This window comes from Phyllostomus discolor, chromosome 11 (assembly GCF_004126475.2).
Source record: "Phyllostomus discolor isolate MPI-MPIP mPhyDis1 chromosome 11, mPhyDis1.pri.v3, whole genome shotgun sequence".
Taxonomy (NCBI): domain Eukaryota; kingdom Metazoa; phylum Chordata; class Mammalia; order Chiroptera; family Phyllostomidae; genus Phyllostomus; species Phyllostomus discolor.
The window spans coordinates 44,380,897-44,406,267 of NC_040913.2; the positions used below are offsets into that span (position 1 = coordinate 44,380,897).

The following is a 25,371-nucleotide window of genomic DNA, read 5'->3' on the forward strand; positions in this document are numbered from 1 at the left end:
TTTTTTGCCTTCCCATTTTAGCTGTCTCTCTGTGTTTTAGGTAGATTTTCTATGTCTCCCAATCTTGGCCTTATGTAGTAGGTGTCCTGTGGGACCCAGTTTTCAGTCTCCTTGATCACCTGCACTAGGTGCTCCAGGAATGTCCCTTGTATGTGTTACATGTTGTAATTGAGTCTTGATTACTAATGGCCCATTCATGTGTAGGATCTGCTCCAAGCTGTCTGTCTGTGAGTCTCAATCCTGGCATGTGAACTGCTGTGCAGGTGCTGACCACATGAAATTGAATTAGCTTCAGCAGTGTTTGGTGCCTGCCAAGAACTCCCTTTGGATATGCTGCTTATGAAGCTTATTGGATCCCATTCTGATGTTGTCTAAAACTCACCACTGGGTAGGTTGGTTTTGGGCCTCTTGGGAGGGACTCTGGGGTGGGCCAATATAAGATACTGCCTGTGAGTGGCCCTTGGCAACCTGTTTGGAGCTACAACCAATCCACAGTTTGTGACTGCTTCCGCTAGGTCTGGGTGCAAGAAGGAAGGATCAAGCTGCACATTAAGGCCTGCTTTAACAAATGCAGGCCCCAGGGTGGGTCAGAAAAAGTCCCAGTGCACGCCAAAATCTGTCTCTGTCTGCCTCTGCCCACTGGCTGCTTGTTAGGCAGTCACTGAAAGAGCCACTGGTGGTACTCTGGCTGCATGAGCTAGGTTCTTGATAAATCTCCAGGTAAGGGCCTGCAGTGTTTACCAGATTGATATAGGTTCAAAGTTGGTGCCAGTGGTTGGTCTGAGGCCACTCAGCAAAACTCCCAGTGTATACAAGTCTAGCCACTACCATTTGGTGCTTGCATACCTTTGTGTTGGTGCAGGGTCTCAGGGAGACATCAGGGTGAGGCTAGCATGTTTTATCAGGCCCAAACATACCAAGATTTGGCTGTGTGAATAAAGCACTCTGCTTTGGTCAGGAATGCAAGGGTACATGGCCCATGTTCTAGAGCTACACAGCTCAGTCTGTCCCAGATTCTCCTGGGAGGAGATGAAACTCAGCAGTTTGCCAGGGCAGGACTGCTAGGAGTCAGGTGCGTGGGGCATCTGGAGCTTGCCAGTGCCCAGAGGATGGGTGTGATGGAAGCCTAGAGGGTGGTTCTAGTGGATCTCCCATGATGGGGAAATACCAGTCAGCTTCACAAGAAAGTGGGGGGAATGGGCCCTGCCCCAAAGCCACACTACTCAGTCACTGATACCCCCTAAGTCTTCTGAGATGTCTACACCTTGGCTAAGGCAGCTGCCTTTTTAGGAGGACGTAAATTCCCCAGGTTGGGGCAAGAAGGATTCTAGAAGATAGTGTTATTGCTTTCTTCTTGGCTGATTCTGCATGAAGGGGAGTGTTCCATTCAAGAAAGATGGTTTCTGTGGTGTGGGAGGATGATTCAGCAGAAGGATTCTGGCAGCTCTTCCTTTAACTATTTCCCAAGAGCCAGAGACTCGAGACTCTCCACACATTACTATAGTCCGCTCTTCCTGCATCCATGTCAGAGCCTGTGGTGAGAGTGTAAGGACAAAATTTTGTGTGCTGGCCTTTTAAGTGTGTGCCTGCGTAGCAGGCCCCATCTCTCCCTGGTGAACAGAAACCTGCTGCTTTACATAGCCAGATGTTATGTGGGTGCCTCTTCCTGGCTCTTGTGCTCTAGGCTGGGGAGGCCGGCTTGGGATTTAGAGACCACACTTCTCAGGGGGGACCCCACACAGCTCAGATATCCCTTTGGAACCTCAACTGCAACCTGTGGAAGTGGGGCTGGCCCTTTCCATGTCTCCACCCTTTTCATGTCTCCAATCTTGATGCAGCTTCTTCTGTAAATGCTTGGTTATAAGACTTCTCTTCAGCTAGTCTTCCATTGGTTATTCAAGATGATTGTTCAGTGTTTTATTTGTAATTCTAGTTTGGTCCTGGGAGGAGCTGAGTACAGTTTCTACTTAATCTGCCACCATCTTGTCCCATTCCATATTTTGTTGTTTGTGATTTCATTTGTTTCTGATAGGTCCTTTTACAGTCTACTGACCTTATTTTGCATGTTTAAAATTTTTCCTGTAAATAATTCACAGTGATTTTTCCTAAGTTCCTTTAATTTTTCATACTAAATAACAGCCTCCCAGATGTTTCATTCACTCTTATTTAAACATTGCCTTAGCAGCAATTAGGTACCAAGATGCTAGGGATATAGCATTGCTCAAGACAGTAAAGGTTCCTGCTCTTGAGGAATTTTTATTCTAGGTAAGCAACATCAAAGATACATATAGAGTAGGCTTCTGGTCAAGATGGCAATGCAGGCAGACATGTCTTGTCTCTTTGCACAACTACATCAAAATTAAAACTAAAGTATAGAACAACCATTACTCAGGATAATCAGAAGTGGAACTGAATATAAGTCTCACAACTACAAAATTGAAGAAACCATATCCATCTAGACTGGTGGAAGGGATGCAAACATGGAAGTGGTTGGCTCCATGCCCATGTGGATAAAAATTCAGGAGGAGTATCTCAGGAGCAAGGGGTCCCAGACCCATACCAGGCCTGCCTAGCCCAGGATACCAATGCCAGGAAGAAAAGTCCCCACAACTTCTGGCTGCAAAAACCAGTAGGGATGGAATCAGTAGAGGAGGCTGGTGGAGCCCTAAGCAGTTCCTCTTGGGGAAGCCACATATGGATTCACCTACTCAGACTCACTCCTTCTGAGTTCCAGCACCTGGGTGGCAGCTTGAAGGGCACCAGTGGCATACAGGGAGAGACTGAAGTGTCTGGCACTGGGGGAAGCAGAGGCCATTGTCCCTTTGCTGAGCCCATGATGGTGCCATATCTGAGACTCCATCAACCTCACTAACAGTGTGTGACCCACCTAGGAGATACACAGAATTTCTACCCCATCCAACTTATGGGACCACCCTAGCAGCTTTTCCATAAGAGCCATTTGTCTTGGATCCTAAATCCTATCAAACAAGCAATAACTGGCTTCAGTGAGCCTTAGCTCCTGCCAAATTAGAGTCTCAGCTTGGCTTCACCTGGGAATCTCCATGCCCAGCATAAGTAGCAGCCATCTCAGATTGCTTTACAGCTCAGAGAGGGTGCCCCGGGTGAAACACAGGTGGGGGCTGACGTTGGCCTGCACCATCTGGGAAACACCAGGGCGAACACACCCAATGGACAACTACAGACCACATCGGAGCACCACCACCCTGCCCCTGCATAGCTGATCCTCTATAGAGGGCAGAGGTTGGTGGTATGTGGTCACAGCCAGTCCTTACAGCTGACTGGCCTGGGTAAATCCCTCCCATTGATCTGCCAACAGTAACCATGGCTCAACTATAAGAAGAGGGTGTACTCAGCCCACAAGAAGGGCATACCTCGAGTACTTGGCTTGGGAGATAAGGGAGGCTATGCCACTAAACCCTACAGGACACCTACTACATTAGGCCACACTACTAAGACAGAGAGTCAAAGCAGCTCTACCTAATGCATAGAAACAAACACAGGGAAGCTGACAAAATGAGGATACAAAGAAACATGGCCCAAACGAAAGGACAGATCAAAACTCCAGAAAAAGAGCTAAATGAAATGGAGATAAGTAATCTATCAAATGCAGAACTCAAAACACTGGTTATAAGGATGCTCAAGAAATTTAGCGAGGACCTCAGCAGCATAAAGAAGACCCAGTGAGAAATGAAGGATACACTAATGGAAATAAAGAACAATTTACAGGGAAACAACAGTAAGTAGATGAAGCCAAGAATCTAATCAATGATTTGAACATAAGGAAGCAAAAAAACAATCAGTCAGAACAAGAAGAAAAAATGAATCCAAAAAATGAGGACAGTATAAACAGCCTCTAGGACATCTTTGAGAGGTCCAACATTCACCTCATAGGAGTGCAGAAAGAGAACAGAAAGAGCAAGAAATTGTCTGAAAAAACCATGAAAGAAAACTTCCCTTATTTGGCAAAGGAAATATACATGCAAGTCCAGGAAGCACAGAGAGTCCCAATTATGATGGATGCAAAGAGACCACTCCAAGACACATCATAATTAAAAGGTCAAAGGTTAAAGATAGAGATACTCTTAAAATCAAGAGGAAAGAAGTTAGTTACTGGAAAGTTGGCAGATGGGAGGGAGGAGGGGGAGAATGGGTGAAGAAGGTGAGGGGATTAAGAAGTACAAGCAGGTAGTTACAGAATGGCCATGGGGATGTAAAGTACAGTATAGGAAATGGAGTAGCCAAAGAACTTATACACATGGCCCATGGACATGAACAATGGTGGGGGGGGGTTGTCTGAGGGAGTAGGGAGCACTGGGTGGAGGGAGGCAAAGGGGGAAAAATCAGAACTGTAATAGTATAATCAATAAAGTATAATGAAAAGAAATGAAGAATGAAGTTAACAAATATTTTCAGATAGGTATAAGCATAGTTAAGAAAATACAGGTAATAGGATAGAATGGGGAGTAACCTCAAGCTTGGTGAAGTGATACTTTACATTGGGAGGTTCAGTGAAGGTAAATTTTCCTGAGTGTCAGATGAGAAGGAACCAACCACAGAGATTCTGGGGGAAGATTGCTCCAGGTGCAGGTAAAAGAAAGTGCAAAGGACCTGAGGTGGAAATGAGCTTGCAGGAACAAACTTGGCTGGAAAGTGTTGCAGCATGCATTGAGAAGTAGGTGGGGATCCAGATCTCTTGGGCCTTGTATGTCAGAATGAGGGGTTTGTATTAAATTCTAAATATAGTAGGAAACCAGTAGAAGTTATCTAAGCAGGGGCTTGTTATAATCTGAATTATGTTTTAAAGATTTTATTCAAGCTGGTGTATGGTAAACAGATGTCAGAGAAATTGGATGACCAATTAGAAGTCTTTCCACAAGACTTGTAATGGTAACTAGTAATCTGGACCAGACAGTAGTGAACAGTGAATATAGAGCTGATAGACTACATGTGAGCAGTGAAGATTTGAGAGAAATCAAAGATGAATCCTTAGTATTTGGCTTGAACAACAGGGTGGTACCATTTTTTCAGATGGGACTACTAGGGTAGAGCATATTAGGGCAGAGAAGAGGGTGGAATCAAGAGTTCTTTTAGCCCTATTAAATTTGAGGTCTATTAGTATCTAAATGGAGATACCATAGACATTTGTATACTTGGGGATGATACAAATTTGCGAGTCAATGGCAACAAAAAGGGATTTGAGGCCAAAGTACTCATGGAGATTACCTAGGTAGAGAAAGGCCTCAAGACTAAATCTTGAAGAAGCCCCACATTCAGAATTGAAGCTGAAGAAAATTCATGAGAGGAATCTTAGAAGGAGTAATCAACAAGAAAGGGTGGTGTCGTGAAGCCAAGAGAAGAAAGTATTTCCAGAAGATGTGAGTAGTCAATTGTGTGCAGTGCAGCTGACAGATGGAGGGAGTTGAGAAATTGTCACTATGGAGTTCTCTGGTCAGATTGACCAAAAACAATTTCATTGTGAGGGTGCAGGCCAGGCTGGAGCAGGATGACGAGAGAGGGTAGGAAAGGAAATGGACAATGCTTGGAGAAGTTATGCTTTGGATGGGGAATAGGGAAAAGGGCTATCTTTGAAAAGTGTCATGAGGTCAAGATAAGTTTTTCTTTTTTTAGCAAACTAACTTTAAATTGAGATGCAATTAGGATATAATATATTAGTTTCAGGTATACAACGTAATGACTCAATATTTGTATATATTGTGAAATGATCAGCATAGTAAGTTCAGTAAACATCCATCACCACACATACTCGTAGTTACAAATAATTCTTGTGATGAGAACTTTTAAGATCTATCTAATAGACTTTCAAATATGCAATAGATTATTTAACTACAGTCATCATGGTATGTATTTTTTGGTCTTATTTTTAATTTTTATTTAAATGTATTTTTTAAATTACAGCTGACATACAGTTTCAGATGTACAATGTAGCGATTAGATATTTACATAACTTACAAAATGATTACCCTAACTTTCTCTTGTGTTTTAAAGATATAACATAATAGATTTCATGTTTATACTCTGGTAGTATGATCCTCTACTAACATATGAGATCACTGCCTAAGGGCTGTGCAGCTTTCATAACAGTGCTCATAGATTAGAGTGCTGAGTTGAAAAAGACCATCTAATCAAACTTCTTAACTTTATACAATATTAGGAGTGAGATCCATAATGGCTAAGTGTAATAAATGCTTCCACCCACAAAACCTCGGAGCAGCCCCACACTGCTTAACGCTGTTTAAAGGTCATCAGATAGTCTGGTTTTTCACAGGGCTGATCCATCCCACTCCCATCTTTTTCTCTTGTGGATTTTTAAAATTGTTTATTGATGAGAACAAAATATCAAATTGTACATTCAGTTTAGTTAGTGCAGTGTTCTCTTTGAGTTGAATGAGAAATGGGATTGTACAGAATATATTTCCATTCCTCAGGCTGCTTGGAGTTTCATTCCAAACTTTGTGTCAGCTTGTAAATTTCTGGCTGAGATTAGCTTTCCCTACATCCACACTGCTTGGCACTCTTCTGGAAAGCCTCAAAAAACACAGGGCCTATCGGCTCACTGGGGCGGGGGAGCGCTCCAGGACCTCCAGGAACCTTAGCTCTGCAGAGGAAAAGCTCTCTCTAAAAACAGTCAGATCTTGCTGGAAAACAATGGAGGCCTGACTGTAAACCAACCTGAAATATTCTGGCTTCTTGTCCCAGCCCACATGAAGGCTCTAAGGACACTGAGCTGGAGAGCAGCAGGGAGAGAGCTATGTGAAATCTGGGTTTCTCACTAAGCCGTGAGGGGACAGTTCGTCTGTGGGCACCTGCAGAGTAATAAAGCATTTATGGGAAGTGGGGAGAGGGGAGACTGTGAGTGGGTGGGAGAAGACTGATCAAATACTTGTGGTTCTCAGCACCTTGGGATTCCAAAAAACTGTATTTGGGCCTTCCAGTGAATTTTTTCTTGTATCTGAAATGGTCTTGGCATTTCCCTTATGTATTCAGAGAAACCCTATGCATCTTTTCTTCTGGCAAGGCATCTATAGCATAAGTAGCCCCTCTCTATTTCTGATTTTAGTATGAACCACATTTCATTGTCATAACTGCTTTCTCTCAGTAGTGTATGAACTTCTTGAGGCAAGAGAGCATCTTGTCACCACCATTCATTTGCTAACACAGTTCTTGTCACATAGCAGGCCAGCAGTTCTCAGAACATGGCCTGGAAGTGCCTGATTCAGCATCACCTTGGATTTTAGTTTTACAATAATCTCTTTAGTTTTACACACAGAATCTCTCTGCATGTGGCTAAAGATTCTGCCTTTTAAACAAGTTGCCCAGACAATTGCTTTCCACAGTGAAGCCTGGTAATTTTTATAGTAGGCTCTTGACAAATGTTTGTTGATTTACTGATAGGGACATTTGTGTCTTTGAAACAAGACTTAGGTCACCTCTCATATGAGGTTACATTAAGAAGACAGCTGTCTATGAGGAAGTAGGTCCTCACCAGATACTGAATCTGCCAATATCTTGATCTTAGACTTCCCAACCTCCAGAACTGTGAGAAGTAAATTTGTTGTAAAATTTGGGTCAGTGACTCATTCTATATGGTCAGTAGCTTTTAGACAAGAACACACTCTTCAGATTACTTTTCTCAGTTTCAGCCTAAATATAGTCTCAATTCTATTCACTGAAAACAAGAAAATGTCCCTACTTGGCCCTGGCCAGGTAGCCCAGTTGGTTGGAGCATCTTCCCCCATATGCCATGGTTGCAGGTTGGATCCCTGGTCAGAGCACATACAGGGAGCAATCAATGAGTGCATAGATGAGTGGAACAACAAATTGATGTTTCTTTCTTCCTTACCCTTCTTCTCTTTCTCTCTAAGATCAGCAACAAGAAAAAAGTTTCCACTCAACCTTAATTTAATTTCTCTACATTCTATTCTGCTTCCTAATACCCACCTATTAGGGAGAACTTTCCAGTTCAGATGTAAACTGGTCTGTGCCAATGTGTGAAATGGTAACAGTGATGAAAGTGGTGGTGGTAGTAGGGGAGGGTCAGGATATACATAAAGAAGTGTGCCTGAGCAGTACGAATTTGAGGATGCTTCTCAGGGGTGTGGGGGAGTTTTAAAGAATAGCTACTTTATAAAATGGGTTGCTGAGAAAGTTTTGACTATATTTGGATGTGATTTCCAATGATGACTACCACTGACAGGATGCCCAGGGCTGCTAGGATTGGAAATCTATTGTATTGAAGCAAATTAAAAAGCAAGAGAAATTGGAATGATACACACCCAGTGTTATTCTGTCAACATCTCTTCAGAGCCATTTGTCTACCAATAAAAAAATGTGATGTATTCTCCTTCAAAAAAATAGCAGGTGGTTTCCAGAAAAATACAGCTCCAAAACTTTGGTACTAAATCAAAAGTATTGACTCACTCTATCCCACACAAGTTCAATGCATGCTGAAATCAATGTGCAGGCCACATGTGAAATGCACTAAGGGCTCTGGCACAGACAGTAGCTGATGTCAGGCAGCTCTGACACGTGCCTACTATAGAGTCATGAGACATAAGATGCTACCCTGCAATGCCTCCATAAAAATGTGATTCTTTTAGGTCCAATTATAATTGTCAACCTGTCTTCACAAAAATTGATTGCAAAATAATCCAGAAATCACAATGATAAAATGCTTTCTAAGGACCTATCTTCTTTAGTAGAATTAAAATTGAAACATAGCAGTCTGTCCCCATTAACTGCCTAGCAGAAAATTTGACAGAAAAGTTGAACTCCCAAGGAACTCAGGATCCAAATCTATAAAGCTCCAAATAATGTTTTCAGTGAAATCCTACTACTTTTCTGTGATACGTACCTAACTTTTATGTCTTAAAGACTCCATTTTTAAAAAAAGATTTCATTTTTCTTAGAGAGAAGAGGGGATGGAAAAAGAGAAGGAGAGAAACATTGATGTGAGAGAGAAACCACAATCGATTGCCTCTTGCATGTGCCTCGATTGAGGACTGAACCCACAACCCAGGCGTGTGCCCTGACCAGGAATCAAACTCATGATCTTTCACTTTGTGAGATGATGCCCAACCAACTGAGCCACACCTGTCAAAGCAAGACTTCAGTTTTATAAAATGGTTATGAGAATGTCTGGAAAGAATACATACTTTTGTCCAGCTAAATTATTGTCACTGATCTTCATAAATAACTAGGATTGCTTATTGTTTAGGAAGTTCTAGCCTTAGTTTTGTTTTCTGGAGAGGGATCCATTTGAACAGCTTATTTTTTAACTCCTCCCTTCTCTGATAGGCAGTCAAGATTTGTGCCATTGCATTTTTAATATAACATTTGTGTGTCTCAAGAGGGTACTGAATTATCTGAATATATTCACATACAGCATATACTCTAGGTACCCAGATGTTATGAAGATTTTGTTAATAAGTATTTTCAATAGAGGGCACACTTTTTGCTGTGTTGCTGGCCTTCCATACTGACTTAGAGCAGGTCCAATGTCTTCTCTGTGGGTTTAATTATTCTAAGGGAAGATTGCAGAGGAATTATTGACCCCTCTAGATATATCAGAAACCCAGGAGACTCCCAGAAATTATATTTACAAGTATTTGTAAAAAGAAAAGTAGCTCCAGCATTAGAAATTCCTTCCTGTAGCCTGGTCCACAGTAGTTTTGGACCCATAGTCTGCCATTCTGTCCCTATCATAGTTCTTATCTGGATTCTAGAACCTGCAGGAGAAGTCTTTATTGTTCCAACATTCAGGTATTTACAGATTATGATCAGCCAAACTCAGTTAGCAGAGGGGCTATTTAGAAGGCAATGTAAATAAACTGTGTTCTCCAAGTAGAAGGTAAAAGGAGAAGCAATCTGCAGTGAAAGGCAGGAAATAAAATAAAGGAAATTAAGACCCATTTCCTTTTTTTTTTTTCACCTTAAATTGGTTTGTTTTATTCAGACTTAGAGGGAAAGTGTACTGCTGGTACACTTTCACACGCTTTGTTTTTTTTTCCTAAAAGCGTTATGGGAGAAAAATCACAACTTTGTCACACTGGCAAAAGAGAACCAGTTGTCAGAGTTTGACATAATTTCCCAATAGAAGAAAAATCCAGTTGTGAAATCCATATGGGTTCATTTTGGGTTCTTGGAGCTGATAGCACATCCACATGTCTTATGGTACTTGTACACGGCATGTTATTACAGCTATATATCATCAGAGAGAAAAAAATAATTGGTTTTCCTTAGAGTATCTCTAAGTTGATGGCATATTCAATAACCCTGTAGTTGAAAAATCTATATGTGAAGGATGAAGTTTGGACTCTATCTTTTGAATTTTCTCCTCCTGTGCCAGCTTCTACAGGCCCTGGCATACCTGTCATTTGAGGTAAGTGCATGCAGTGTTTAGAAAATGCAACCAGGTGTTCCTTCTGCCAGAAAATGAGCTAAAGAAGAACATGGTGTCTCATATGTACAGCAGTCTTCTTCATTTGTAACCATGCCAAGGAGGAGCCCCACATTAGGGTCAGTGACAGGTACAGCTCAAATCAGTGCGATGTCTCAGAAAGTCAGAGTGGCAGCTGCTCCTTCTCTGGATTTGAGGACTTGGGAGAGTCTTAAGCACAGTGGCTTCTAATATGGGGTTCCAGGCACATTACCAACACACTCTCCTCAAGAACTCTTCCTTGTGAGAGTAAGTACTATTTCTGGATCTGCTGCTAATGATTATCAACAGGAAATATTTAGGGCTTTGTCTCTGGTCCAGAAAAAGAAAAAAAATTTAGTTGTATTTTGTGGAGCAACTGAATGTTATTTATTTACTTATTTTTAAAGAATTTTTATGAGTTTATTTGAGCCAAACTGATGTCATATGCCAGGGGAAAGTTCTCAAATGTCCTCCAACTGAATGTTTTTGTTAGGAACTTCCTTCTTCTTTTCTCTTTCTTAATGCCCAGCTCATTTTAATTATATTGGATAAATAGATCCAAACTGGGCTGGCAGGAAGCTTGGATTAGACTGTACTGGATCAGCCCCATACTGATGTCTTGATGTCCCAATATGGTCAGTGTGAGGGTCCAGAAAAAGTCACCTCAAGGTGTGCTTTTGTGGTATGCAGTTTCTTTTGAACTAAAGGCAATTTTAGCTGCAGGCTCAGGGGAAACTTCTTCCCCCAACCCTTAGCCACCTACATGAATTTGAATTATAGTCCTTGCCTATAAGAGGTTATTAACCGTAACCTTTTTATTCACCTTCACAGCACGGCAAATGTTTCTTCACTAAATATCTGCTCTTATCATCCTCCAATGACCCCTTGAAGACTCCAAGGTACACTATACATCTCTAGCTCAGAATGTCTTACATACTTCAGTCCCCCTTTCTATCTCTGAACCTCTCCTACATGTAAGGTCTCTGACTCTTGTATGTGAGTTTCCCATACATATGTATGTATTAAGTTTGGTTATTTCCTCTGAGGTGACTTCTGAAAATGGTTTGCTATTCACTTGACCCAGAGAACCCCACAAAATCAGACAAATCAAGGGGTTCAAATCTTTGTGTTCACTGTAAGAACACTCACGAAACTGCCTAAGCCATCAAGGGTATGCATATCTGAAAAGCCACCAAGTATCTGAAGGATGCCACTTTACAAAAGAAGCAATGTGTGCCATTTTGTTGTTATGATGGCGGAGTCAGTAGGCGTGCCCAGGCCAAACAGTGGGGCAGGACACAGGGTTGGTGGCCTAAAAAGAGTGCTGAGTTTTTGTTGCACATGCTTAAAAATGCAGAGTAATGCTGAACTTAAGGATTGGATATAGATTTTCTGGTCATTGAGCACATCCAGGTAAACAATGCTCCCAAGATATGGAGCAGAACTTAGAGAGTTCATGATGAGTAACCTGTGTGTGAGCTCTCCCTGCCACACTGAGATGATTCTTACTGAAAAAGAGCAGATTTGCTCTAAAGCAGAAGGGGAGGTTGCACAGAAGAAAAGAGATATCCCAGAAAAAACTGAAGGAACAAAAACTTATGGCTCGATTGAATTCAGCATAAAATAAATGCTAATAAAAAGTAAAAGCAAAAAAAAATTAAGTTATTTTCTCTTGCTAATCTGTCACATGTTTATTTGATTATTAGACCAGCCAGAAGAACCTTGGGGCAGAGGAAAGTTTGTTCCTCTGCCAACAGTTGGTGCTGTGGCTGGAAAGTCACACTTACCCACAAGGATGCTGCAGATGAGGAGACCCTGGGACCTCTGACACAGGCTGACAGAAGGTAAGGGTTCTCACTATGTCACCACACCCCCAGGTCTCCTTTTGCAGGATCCAGTGGAAACAAAAGTGGTGAGGATATTTTTATTTTCAATTTAGATTGGTAGAGAAAATATGTGTGAAACAAGTTTCTTGGGCTAGTGACTTTTGATTACTTGCTATGAGTATTCATCAGTTTTGTTTTTCTTTGTCTCTGTCTGGTTTCTTTACATGCATCTTGTTGTGTGACCTGAGAGCTTGGCCTTATGACTAGTGAAAATATTTTTTCTCTGGCTTCTACTGTCCAACAGGTACACTTGCCAAGGCACACCTTGTTCTCCATCTGGCCATGACAAGCCCTCAAAGAGTTTTCCATGTTTATCCTGACCCTCCCAGAGATGGCCCATTCTCTCCACCAGCTGGATGATACATATACATCTGGTAGGCAGTGGAATGGGCTGTGGATCCAAGCACAGGGAATCTTAAATCTATTCTGTTCAAGGGGGAAAAAGAAGTGATTCCCTGTGTTTCAGAACATCTGTTTAAAGACAGGTCTCCTCATCTTTCTTAGGCAAACTGAGAGTAACTTTCTTGTATGGATTGTCTTTTTCCATTCTCCTTTGGAGATGCTCCTTCCATCCACAGTATTGGTCTGAGTGGTATAGATCTTATCATCAAGGCCAGAGGATGGATCCTTTTAATTGAAAGAACTATACTGAAAAGGAAGAAAGAATTTTTTTTCATAGATAGCTCTCATTGTTATAATAGCTAGTCATTAAGATTCTCTTAATTAGATGGAAGAAATCAGAACAAAAACAAAAGTCCACTCAGACACCATCCTATTTGCCTTCAGATAGTGTAAAAATTAGGACACTGAACATTTGTGTTGCACTTAAGAAAAATGAAAGAAAAAATCTCACTAAAAGATAACTTAAAATGTTTATGTCCTCAAAATAGCCTCAAACCTCTGACACAGGCTGACAGGAGGTAAGGGTTCTTACCGTGTCACCATGCCCCCAGGTCTCTATCTGCAGGATCCAGTGGAAGTAAAATGGTGAGAATATTTTTATTTTCAATTTAGATTGGTAGAGAAAATACATGTAAAACAATTTTTTCTCACTGAAAAACAATCTAAAATTTTTATGTCCTAAAAACTTGGTTTGGTATCTCTTAGGTTAGAATCTCTAAAATAATGGCTAGACAAAAACATAGGCTAAACTCCACTTATAGCCACCAAACTGTTGACAGCCTTCAAAGAAATTATAAGTTAAAATTACAATAGTTGTTATGAGGAATGTGATAATTAGAAAAAAATTGGGCTTAAGAAAATTAAGATTGATGAGATTAAAACAAAGGATTTAGAACAGTACCACCAAAGGCTAAATGGGCCAATTTTCCCCCAGTTGGTCCTCTAAGATTAAAAGGCTCTAAACAAATCTGGTCTATTTATCTCAGTGTGCAGAAATTTAAAAGACAGAAAGAGATTATACCCTAAGATTCCTGAAACACCAACTCAAAATAACCTATGCACCCCAATGTTCATAGCAGCGTGATTTACAATAGCCAAGTACTAGAAGCAACCTAGGTGCCCATCAGTAAATGAGTGGATCTAAAAACTATGGTACATTTACACGATGGAATACTAAGCAGTAGAAAGAAAGAAGGAACTCCTACCCTTCACGACAGCATGGATGGAACTGGACAGCATTATGCTAAGTGAAATAAACTGGGCAGTGAAAGATAAATACCGTATGATCTCACCTATAAGTGGAGCCTAATCAATAAAACAAACAAGCCAGCAAAATGGAACCAGAGACATGGATATAAAGAACACACTGACAGTGACCAGAGGGGAGGAGGGTAATGGGGAAAAGTAGGGGAAAGGTCATCAAGGAATCAGAAGGGAGAGGGGAAGGAGATAATGGGAAAGAAGGGAAGGGTCCTCAAAGAACATGTATAAAGGACCCATAGACAAGGACAATTGGAGGGGGGATGGAATGTGGAAGGTAGGGGTGGGTAGGGTGGAGGAGAGTAATGGGGGGGGGGGAAATGGGGACAGTTGTAATTGAATAACAATAAAAAAGAAAAAGATTGGAAGGAAGAAATTACAATAAGAAAACTGACCAGCAATTGCTTGGGGTAGCAGTCAGGCTGGTTAAGTCAAATTAAAATTTGTACCAGGGCTAGGGTCCATGGGCTTGACAGCTCACTGGGGACTCAAAGTCTTTTTATTCAAGAATGGGTAAAATGATCAGGAGATAAAAAAATTTCCATAACTCTGCGGTGTGGGAATTCCTGAACTGTGGTACCAAAACCAATCAGTGAAGCCCTGACTCAGGCTACCATTAGACTAAAAAAATAGGGAAATGTAAGGATAAGATTATGAAAATTGAAATGGTAATATAGTGAAATGCTTCCTCTCTCTGGCCTTCAAGCTTGCTAATAGCTCCTGCTGTAGATTAAGTAATTAACTAGAGGAATTCTGCTTGAGGCTCCAGCAGTCCCTCTAACAGTGAAGAGGTGGGGAGATATGCACAAGTAATGACTCCAGAACCAACTCAGATCAACAGAGGTCAATGGATTGACTAATAACAACAGGATTTGGAAGTTCTGTGCTTTTCCTGGAATCCCTTTTCAGCCCCTGGCTCTCTACAGTCCCCACCCACCTCTTTCTCACCCATTCCCCTTTTCCCTGATATATAAGATGCCTGAATTTTGAGCTCTCTTAAGATAGATTTGAGAGTTCTCTCTTCTTCTTGAGCTAGGCCTTCTCAATTAATAAACCTTTTCTTGTTCCAAAACTCTGATCTATTGAATATTGGCCTTTCTTTTGAAGTATTGGGCACACACACCTTGTGCATGTAACAAATTAATCCTTAGTCAGGAGCTAGGGTCTGTGATAGATCAAACACTCTGGCTGCCCCCCACTCCCCCGCACCCCATGAATCCTGAGCAGCTGACAGGGCCTGCTTGTCTTGGGGAAGGTGCATACGGAGTAAGGAAATGTCTGTAGACTTTGGTCAGCTGCCTGCAAGGTAAGTGGCTTTGGGATGGGCGGCCAAGAACCCTTCCTCTCTACCTGGGCTTTCACTCCCTTGGGACAAGTCAACTACATTTTGGGGGCCTCCATTTGAGAGTAGGACTAGGGTGCTGGAATTCTTACTGTCTGGGCTTTCACTTCTGTGGGACAAAGCCAACTGCATGTGGGGACTTCCATTTGAGTAGGACTAGAACTGTTGGACTCTCCCCATTACTTTGTTGTCACCCTGTGAGCTATGGGCTCAGTTTAGAAGTAGCTACCCCAGCTACCCCAGCATGTAGAGCTGGGTAACTTCCTTCTCCTCTGTTTGTGCTTTTTCCTTAGTATAAGTCAATTTGTTTTGCATTTGGGGTACCCTTTTGGAGAGGGGAATAGTTGTAAGAACTGTACTTGTTTTGTGAACTGGTCATTGGCACTTGTTTGGTCATTTGAATTTGAATTTTGTAATTTTCCTAGTGTATCTGAGACTTGGTTAGAAGAGTACTCAAATTATTTTTTTTTGCTTCTGTATCACTTGTGTGTCTTTCTGAGGTTTTTTCCTTCTCTATTGGTTTGGAGGGAATGGCTGCTTCTTCCCTGCCCCCTGGCAGTGGGAGTCTTATGCTCAGAGGCAACAGAATGCATTCTTTCTTAAACGGCTTTAAAGGAATACAGGCAGCATGCAAAGCTTTGTTTATCTGAGCAAAATACATCTGAGTTTTGCATTGAACCTGGAAAGCAACATCCAACTCTTTCAAATGAAAGATGTAAGATCGCTGCCTATGTTTATATGTTCTAGATATGGCATATTTCTATCATTGAATGGTATTCCTAATTTGTAGCTTTAAACTGGCTTAAAACATACAACTGCTTATGTGAGAATTCCCTTCCCAAATAGAACTTGTCTTATGACATTTTGAACTTCTTGAGTTTTACAGATGCTGATGCAGACATTGTATTAATTAACAAGAGAGTTCACAATGTAGACATTTTTATAATTTTATGAGAATTGGTATGTTTAAATAGGTTTAAAAGACTTAATAACTGAGCAGAAATTCAGCAAAATTGGAAGTTGATTTTTCAGTATAATAGTTAAAAAAAAAAAGGAAGGTCTCAGTATTTCCCCAGGCCCTCCTACTGGGGATGGATCAAAGGTGTGGACACAGTCCACAACAGCGTGATGAGGCTGAGGTAACCGAAGGGAAAAACAAACAAACAAACAAACAAACAAACAAACAAACAAGGTGTATTTTTAAAATCCAAGCATCTGATGTCTCTTGTGCCTAGTTCCCCACCCACCACCACATTTCCAGCATTCTTAAAATTGTCAAGTGCAAATGAAAAACTTTGGTTCTTCTCTACAATCACTTGTAATTCTGCTAATTTTTTAAAATCTGTTTGTGATATCTGTGTATGGTATTTTCTACTTCCCAATGGTAGTACTAGATTGTAATATTTGATTGGCTTAAAGGAGTTAAATACTTATATAAATTAAGAAATATACTAGACACTAACCCAAATACTTTTTAAGATCATGTGATCTAGGAAAATATTTGATACTAAAGTTAGTTTGAGGTTTGGTTAAATAGACATTCTCTTAGAATCGTTAATATTAAATACATATTTGTTTACCTGGATTTATAAAAATAAGTCCATATTATCTCTGTTACAATATTTGTCAATAAAATAGCTTGGGTAATAACTTACTTGGAAATTTCACAGAATTATTAAGAACTAATAAATAGATTTAACTAAAATAAAAGGTTGTTGATAAAACTTTTCAGTGATAATTATGTTTTATTATATATGCTTATAGTTTTAAAAAAATCTGCTAGTAACATGAAACTTTATAGTTTTACTAATTTAAATAAAATGATAATACATTTTTTAATATCTAGATATTTCTAAATAACATGAAATGCTGAAATGTGGACAGATTAACCTCAGTTCATCTACTTCTGGTCACTTATTACAGGGAAACCAAAAGGTGAATTGGATATTACTGATAAATATGTCTTATACTTTATTGGAAGTATATGTCTTAAAAGTATATTTTCCAATGGAGAAGCCTGTGTTTTTAAAGGCTATGAAATATATTCATAAATTTGCCAATCTGAGGAATACTGTTGCTTACTTTTTAGTTGTCAATAGTAATTAAGGTTTCTAAGAGTTCAGAAGTCTAAGTAAGATGGAAAGAAATTATGCTTTTTGGTGGCAGAGGTATGAGATATGGAGATACATTTTTGAGGAAATTAGAAGGAGATGGTTTCTTCTGAAGCTGGTTATTTCTGAATAAGTAGAGGTAAAGTTAAAAGAACTAAGATCATTGTAGAAATTTATGAAATTTTCGAAAAGAAATCTTGAGAGGAAAGTTTATGTATGGTTAAGCTAAATTAGAATAAGTAAATGAATTCTCACATCAAAAGTAAGTTGATACAGAATTAGAGTTTGGTTCTTTTTCACTGTTAAAAGGAAAAGGTTTTTTTCCCTGTATTTATTCTACTCCAGATAAGATACTGTAGCAGATTTTCTCCCTAGAAGGCAAATAATCTATAAAATGGTTTTCTATTGTCTTGATTCGGTTCTTGGTTACTTAAGAAAATAATCTTCTGAGCCTTAAGAATTAAAGTTTTGCTTACCTGTCTTTTTGTTTGGTACTCTTTTATTGTCACTGTAGGTAAATGAAATAATTTAATATTTTTTCATAATGATATATGATCTATTTGGTCAAGTGTGTTTGACAAACTACTCAGGGCTTACATTTTAAAAGGAGATATCATTTTTCTTAATATGTAAAATGGGTTTGGGTTGTTCCAGTGGGCCCCTGGAACATCTCAAAGGTTTTATCTCATTACAAAAAAGAAATTTTAAACTAATTAAACCTGCTTTGATATGCTTAAGTTACACAGGAAACTTTGTCAACTAAGGAAATAATTACATTGTATTTGTGTATATACATTACATGCATGTACATATGTATATATATAATTAAATGGATGTTCTAGACATCATATAAAAATCTCCAATGGTATACAAAGTCCTGATACAATACTCATAATTCTTATCTTAAAATGTTATGTTACAGAAAAGCAAAGTTCTTTGTCAAGTGCTTTATATGATATATAACTATGGCATTTTAAGTTTTGTCATTTACAGACATTCTTTTACTCTGATACTTTAGCAAGTATATTTCATCTCTAGAAAGATCTATGGAGAAGACTGGCTTATTTTAAAATATGAGTTTCTAAGCATTTTAAGATTATACCTTTAAACTGGATGAGAATTTGTAGAACTCGAAGGAATAACTAAGGAATAACTGGATGCACAGAATGCTGGCAGGTGATCAGAATTAATTCTAGGGACTGAATGAACTAAAGATGATTACAATTTATTGTAGCTTTGAAATATTGCTGATTTTTAAACATACCTTTGTTTTCCAGATATAAAGAAAGTTGTGTTCTCTTAGGGCAGTTTGTAAACAATATTGAAACATTTATATTTTTCTCCCTACCTGATCCCTTCAGAAGTTTGGAGACTCTGAATGAGTATTATTATTTTTATGGCAGTATGGTTGTTTGCATAAGTTCAATAAGAATCTCTTTGTAATAGGACATAGTTGGAAACTCTTGATGAGGCTTTGACTGGAATGTCATGCTTGAGAGATGTGCACAGACTCTGGATGTTACCAGGCAGCTCTAAAGAATTAAGATTAACTTTGGAGTCTGATAAAATCCCTTTGGAAAAAACAGCCTGGTACTTTGTTCACATAGTTCACAGCAGTCTTTTCTGGTAAGGAAGGAAGGTTGCTTTCCAGGGAGATTGCAAAGAAAGAACTTAAGATATTTTGGGGACCTCAAGAACCTAAGGAGTTCACCCAAATATGTAGGTACTGCAGGTGAAGTTTGAGGGCAAGGATGTGACTTGGCTTCTTAGCCCCAACAGACTAATTAAGGTTCAATCTGGAGATTCCTTGTGAGATTCCAGAAAAGCAGATTTTTAAAAAACCTATAGGATTAATTGCTATTCTTGTCATATTTATGCAAATAACAGGATGAATTTATTGAAAACTAGACTTTAGCAATGAATGAATCTTAACTTGGCTACTTTGCTAGCTTTGATAAAATTAGTGTGGTTTTAGGGAGAAAGAAAATATTTCAGTAGAAGCCATAATGCACAACTGTGGATATTAGATTCTACTTTGGTTAATTGTCTTTAAGGTTTTATTTTTCACCTGTGGACTAGACTGGGTCCTGGATTTTTCTAGTCAAAGTGTTTGGCTGCAGCTCTCTGAGTCACCGTTTCATTTTTCTCCCATCATTTGCCTTGGAATTATTGAGAACTAAAACTTGTTTCTGAGCCTTACAAATGCAGATTATAGCTAAAGGACATAATGTAAACTTTGAAGAAATCACTGCAACAGCTCATGCTGGACAGTTTTAGTAACATGCTATGTAAGCCACACAAAGAACTTGCTTGAGCACCTGATGATATCATCAGGGACATTGGCACTATGGGCCAGGCAAATTTGTCAGATTGTCACTGCCTGCCTCTATTCCAGCAAAAATGAAGCTCTGAGCCTTTCATGTAGAGGCTTTCTCGCCTTAACAGACTCAGAGACTGACTTAATGGTTTGCTCTAATTAATACTTAGGGTACAGGTATCCTAGCCTACTGCTTCTTCTACCATTGCTGTGGTCTCTGTTTATGAACTGAACTCCTAGAATGCCCCCCTCTAAGGCTCAGTGACCATCTTTGAAGAGGTGGGTATGTGAGGCTGTAAGAATCAGATAAGAAGAGCATGGTGGGCAGACAAATCTGACTCCCTTTTACAAGCTAATCCTCCCTCTTGACTGAACCTGGACTCAGTTGCTCTATATCCCTCCAAATTGAGGGATAAACAGAAAAGAGGGGAATTGCCACAGTGAAATACTTCCTCTCATTGGCCTTCTGTCCTGCTATTACCTCCTGCTGAAGATATGCTAATTAACTAGAGGAATTCCGCTTGAGGCTTAAGCAGCTCCTTCATCAGTGAAGAGGTGGGGCAGTATGTTCTAAGTAATGACTCCAGAACCAGCTCAGATCAGTAGGAGTCCACTGACTGACCAGAAATAAAGGGAGGGGAGTGTCAAGGGATGGACCAGGAACAAAGGGATTTAGAAATTTTGTGCTTTTCCTTGGGTCCCTTTTCAGATCCTGGCCCTCTACATTCCCTACCCACCTCTTCCTCACCCATTCTCCCTACCACTGACAGATGATACCTGAATATTGAACTCTCATAAGATGGGTTTGAGAAGTAGTTCTCCCATCTTCTCAAGCTAACCCTTCTCCATCAATAAACCTTTCCTTGTTCCAAAACTCTGAATATTGAATATTGGCCTTTCTTTTGAAGCATTGGGATACAGGAACCTTGTGCCTATACCCAAATGTTTAAACAGGTTTATATTTTTTCAAACATACATCAACTTTAGGGTATTGCATCTCTTTTACCTGATTGTTTTGTGGTAGTAGATATTGTCTCATTGGGGGAACTGGGCATGGAGGCTGCTGGTTCTTTTGTTTGGCTATCAGAGGGAAAGACTCAAACAGAGATCTTCAACCTTTTTCATCTCATAGCCCACATAAACTAATTAGTAAAATTCTGAAGTATGCTAAAATATATATACTATTTTTTGCCCAGCTGACAAAAAAATATGTATAATTTAGATTCATTCATACCAGATGGCTATTTTTATGTTGGTTGTTGTCACTGTTTAACTTGACAGTCTAAGGGAAAAGAGGTCAGTGCCACTAAGTAGTCAGGTATTGCATGTTTTAAAAATTGTTGTGCCCTATCAGTTGGTCCCTTGTGGCACACCAGTTGAAATCACTGCTTTAGAAGGTGGTAAACTTTGCACCCTCTTAGGTCCATGGAATTGTTTAATAATGCCAGAAATATTTACTATTTGTCCCAGGTGAAACCTGACAAGATATCTGAAGGAATTTAACAACTTTTTAATCAGAAATTTGGCCAAATTAGAAACTAATGTCAGGGCCTGATAAGAAATCTGTCTAAGGGGAAAATAATTCCAAAACTGTATGGATAAATTTCTCAGTCCTTTGCCAACATTTAGGTGGCAACCCAATTTTTGAGGTATTAAAAAACAACTGTCATTTTTTTTTTTACAGGGCTAGAAGTGTGGCTCCAGACACAACTCAAAGCCTAACAATTCTATTTATATTCCCAAAACTTCCCCTCTTCATCTCAAAGTGCTTTATGATTCTCAAGGAACTTAGTGAGGACCTCAATGGTATAAAAAAGATCTAGCCAGAAATGAGGGGTATATTAATTGAAATAAAAAACAATGTACAGGGAAACAACAGTAAGTGTATGAAGCCAAGAATCAAATCAATATTTGATTTGATTCCTTCCTTACATAAGGAAGCAAAAAACAACCAATCAGAAAAGCAAGAATAAAAAAAAAGAATAAAAAAAAATTTTTTTATACTATCCAGAGGATAGTATAAACAGCCTCTGGAACAACTTTAAGACATCCAACATTCACCTCATATGGGTGCCAGAAGAAGAGAAAGACCAAGAATTTGGAAATCTATTTGAAAAAATAGTGAAAGAAAACTTCCCTAATATGGTGAAGTAAATTGACTTGCAAGTTCAGGAAGCACAGAGAATCCTAAACAAGATGGATGCAAAGAGGCCTACTCTAAGACACATCATAATTAAAATGCCAAAGGTTAAAGATAAAGAGAGAACCTTCAATGCAGCAAGAGAAAAGCAGTTAGTTACCTACAGGGGAGTTCCCATATGACTTAGCTGATTTCTAAAAAGAAACTTCACAGACTAGAAGGGATTGGCAAGAAATATTCAAAGTCATGAAAAGAAGGGAGAGACCTACAGCCAAGATTGCTTTATCCAGCAAAGCTCTCATTTAGAGTCAAAGGGCTGATAAAGAGCTTCCCAGACAAGAAAAATCCAAAGAAGTTTATCATCACCAAACCATCATTATATGAAATGTTTAAGGGACTTATTTAAGAAACAGATCAAAACTATGAACAATAAAATGGCAATAAATACATTATCAACAATTTAATCTAAAAAACAAACTTAGCAAACAAGAAGAACAGAGACAGAATGATGGACATGGAGAGCATTTTGATGTTTGCCAGATGGGAGAGGATTGTGGGGGAATGGGTGAAGAGGTAAGGGGATTAAGAAGTACAAATAGGTAGTTTCAGAATAGCAATGGGGATGTAAAAATGGAGTAGCCAAGGAATTTATACCCATGACCCATGAACATGAACAATGGTGTTTGTTTGGATTGCCTCAGAGGGTTGGGAGTGTTGGGTGGAAGGGGACAAAGGGAGGAAATTGGGATAACTGTAATAGCATAATCAATAAAATATAATTTAAAAAAGAAAATTGTTTTTGAGTATAGTTTGGATAAATGTGCATATCTTTAGAATCATTAGCTTTAAATTATACATTTGTTCTACCTGGGTTTAATAAATTTAGTTCCTGTTATCTGAGCATGGATGTTATCTCAGCATGGATGGAACTGGAGATCATTAAGCTAAGTAAAATAAGCCAAGTGGTGAAAGACAAATACTATATGATCTCACATATAAGTGGAACCTAATCAACAAAGCAAGCAAGCAAAATATAACCAGAGACATTGAGATAAAGAACAAACTGACAGTAACTAGAGGGGGAAAGAGAGGGAAGGGTCATCAAGGAACATATATAGAAGACCCATGTACAAAGCCAAAGGGAGGTAGAATTGAGTTTGGGAGGTGGAGGTGGGTGGGGTGAGGGAAAGTCATGGCAGGAAAATAGAGACACAACTATACTTGAACAACAATAAAAAATCAATCAATCAATAAAAAAAATATTGTAAACTTGCTGGAAATGTGAGATATCCTGACTTAAAATATCTGTCATCAAAATTGAGGGATACACTAAACAAATGAACTTCAGTATCAGATTATGGCACATGTGGATGAAGTATATATTTTTTTTGCATAAATGACCCCTTATTGTCAGACTTTGCCATCCTGATGTCCTTGTAACATGGCAACAGTCTGCTCCTGAATCAGAGAAATTAAGATGGGTAAATAGTGAATGTAAATTAAATGAATAACTGGGGGCTATGGGAAACCAAGGACAGCTGCTTGGTTCTTCCTGGCTCCTAGGCATTTTTCAGTTTTTGCATTCCTTCATTCACCATGGTACATTTGAGCTGCTTCTCAACTGTCACTTTGTGTAGATTAACAATATGTTCTTGTTATATGTATGTTTTCCTATTTGAATTAGAGTTTTCCTCTGCTACAAGGCTGGTGGCCTCACAGTGGCAAAGGAACTATTAGAAAAAGTGTTTTCCCACTTGGAGTATACCTTCCAAAATCTCTAGGGATCAAGGCACCCAGTTTAATGAGCAAAACATATGAGCCTTCATGGACAACCCTGCAAACTTCTAGGAATTATCACTGACTGTATCACCCTCAATTATCAGGCGAGGTTTAGAGAGCTAATGGAAAAACTGGATTCCTGCAAACCAAGTTTAATTCCATGGGACTGAATGAACCAATGAGAAGGGTTACAATTTTATGACTTTTTATTTGAAATATTTCTGATTTTTAAAATTTTGTCTTCCAGATACAAGAAATTTTTCTTCTTTACATCTTTGAAGCAGTACTGAAACATGTATTTATTTTTCTCTCTAATCCCTCCAGACTTTGGAAACTCAATAATTGTATACTTTTATTTTCATGGCTATATGTTTATTTGCATAAGTTCAATAGAAATTTCTTCTCTTTATAATAGGACACAATTGAAAACTAAATATATTACAAGGCTTTGACTTGAAGGTCATGTTTGAGAGAGAAAAGTATGAGCTCATATATGACTAGAAAGCTATAAAGAATTAAGGAAATTCCTTGGAAAAACAGTCTGTTACCTTGCTTGCCTTGCTTCAGAGTAGTCTTTCCAGGTAAGGAACAAAGGTTTCTTACTGGAAGATGCAAAGAAAGAAGGAACGGCAGGATATATTGTGGATCTTGAGTAGAGAAAAACTAACCCCAAATCTATAGGTACTGCAGGCAAAATCTTATGGCAAGTATGCAGCTTGTCTTCTAAGCCTCAACAGAACTTTAAAATGTCAATCTGAATATTCCTTATAAAAAACTTCACCAAAGCAGATTTAAAAGAGCCTATGTGGTTATTATTCTTGCTGGACTTATATAAATAATCAGGCCAAGTTTATTGAAATGACTTATTTTGCAAATAAATTAGTCTTAGTTTGGCTATCTTTGATAAAAACAAGGGTCATTTTACAGAGAAAATCATTTCAATAGAAACTATAATATACCTTTATGGATATTAGTTTCTAGTGCTATTTATTGTCTTTTCAGTTAAAAAAATTTTGACTATATACTGAATTGGATCCTGAATTTTTCTAGTTTTCATAGATATGTGGTTGTAGCCCTCCAAACTAACATTTTCCCATCCATTGACTTGGAATCACTGGGAACTAAAACTGCTTGTTTGCCAAGGCCATGCAAGTTAAAGTGGGACAAGTTGATGTAGACTTGACATAGATTTCTCTGTAGACTTCAGAGAAATCACCACAATAGCTGATCTGTGGACAATCTTTATTCCTGCTGCAGAAAGATAACCAGGGACATCAAATTGCAGACCAGGAGAATCTATCAGACTGTCACTGCCTGCCTTTACTCCACATGAAGATGATTTGAGACAGAAACCTAGAAAACTTGATTGCCTGCTTTCAGAACTCAGAAACTGAGATTAGTCTTCTCCAAACAGTAACCTTTGCTCTTCTTTTGTTTCCATAGAAATGTCTCCTATTGCTCACACCCTAGGCTTAACTTTGAGAGCCTGCCTGCATCACTGCTACCTGAAATGAGACACAACTTTTACCTGAACTGAACTGTTCTCAAGTCTGAGACTGGTTCAATGACATATGACAATCTACCACCCCAACTTCTATCTCTGACTCTCTTATGTATGTAGGATTCCCATTTATATGCATGAATTAAATTTGATTATTTCTCTTGCTAGTTTGTC

At 39.1% G+C, this 25,371-nt stretch overlaps 1 protein-coding gene across 1 annotated transcript in view; it reads right to left on the reverse strand.

Moving 5' to 3' along the window:
• The window catches only part of ENOX1 (ecto-NOX disulfide-thiol exchanger 1), a 282,243-nt gene that overhangs the window by 24,317 nt on the left and 232,555 nt on the right, over nt 1–25,371 (reverse strand). The gene's annotated exons all lie outside the window — the stretch shown is intronic.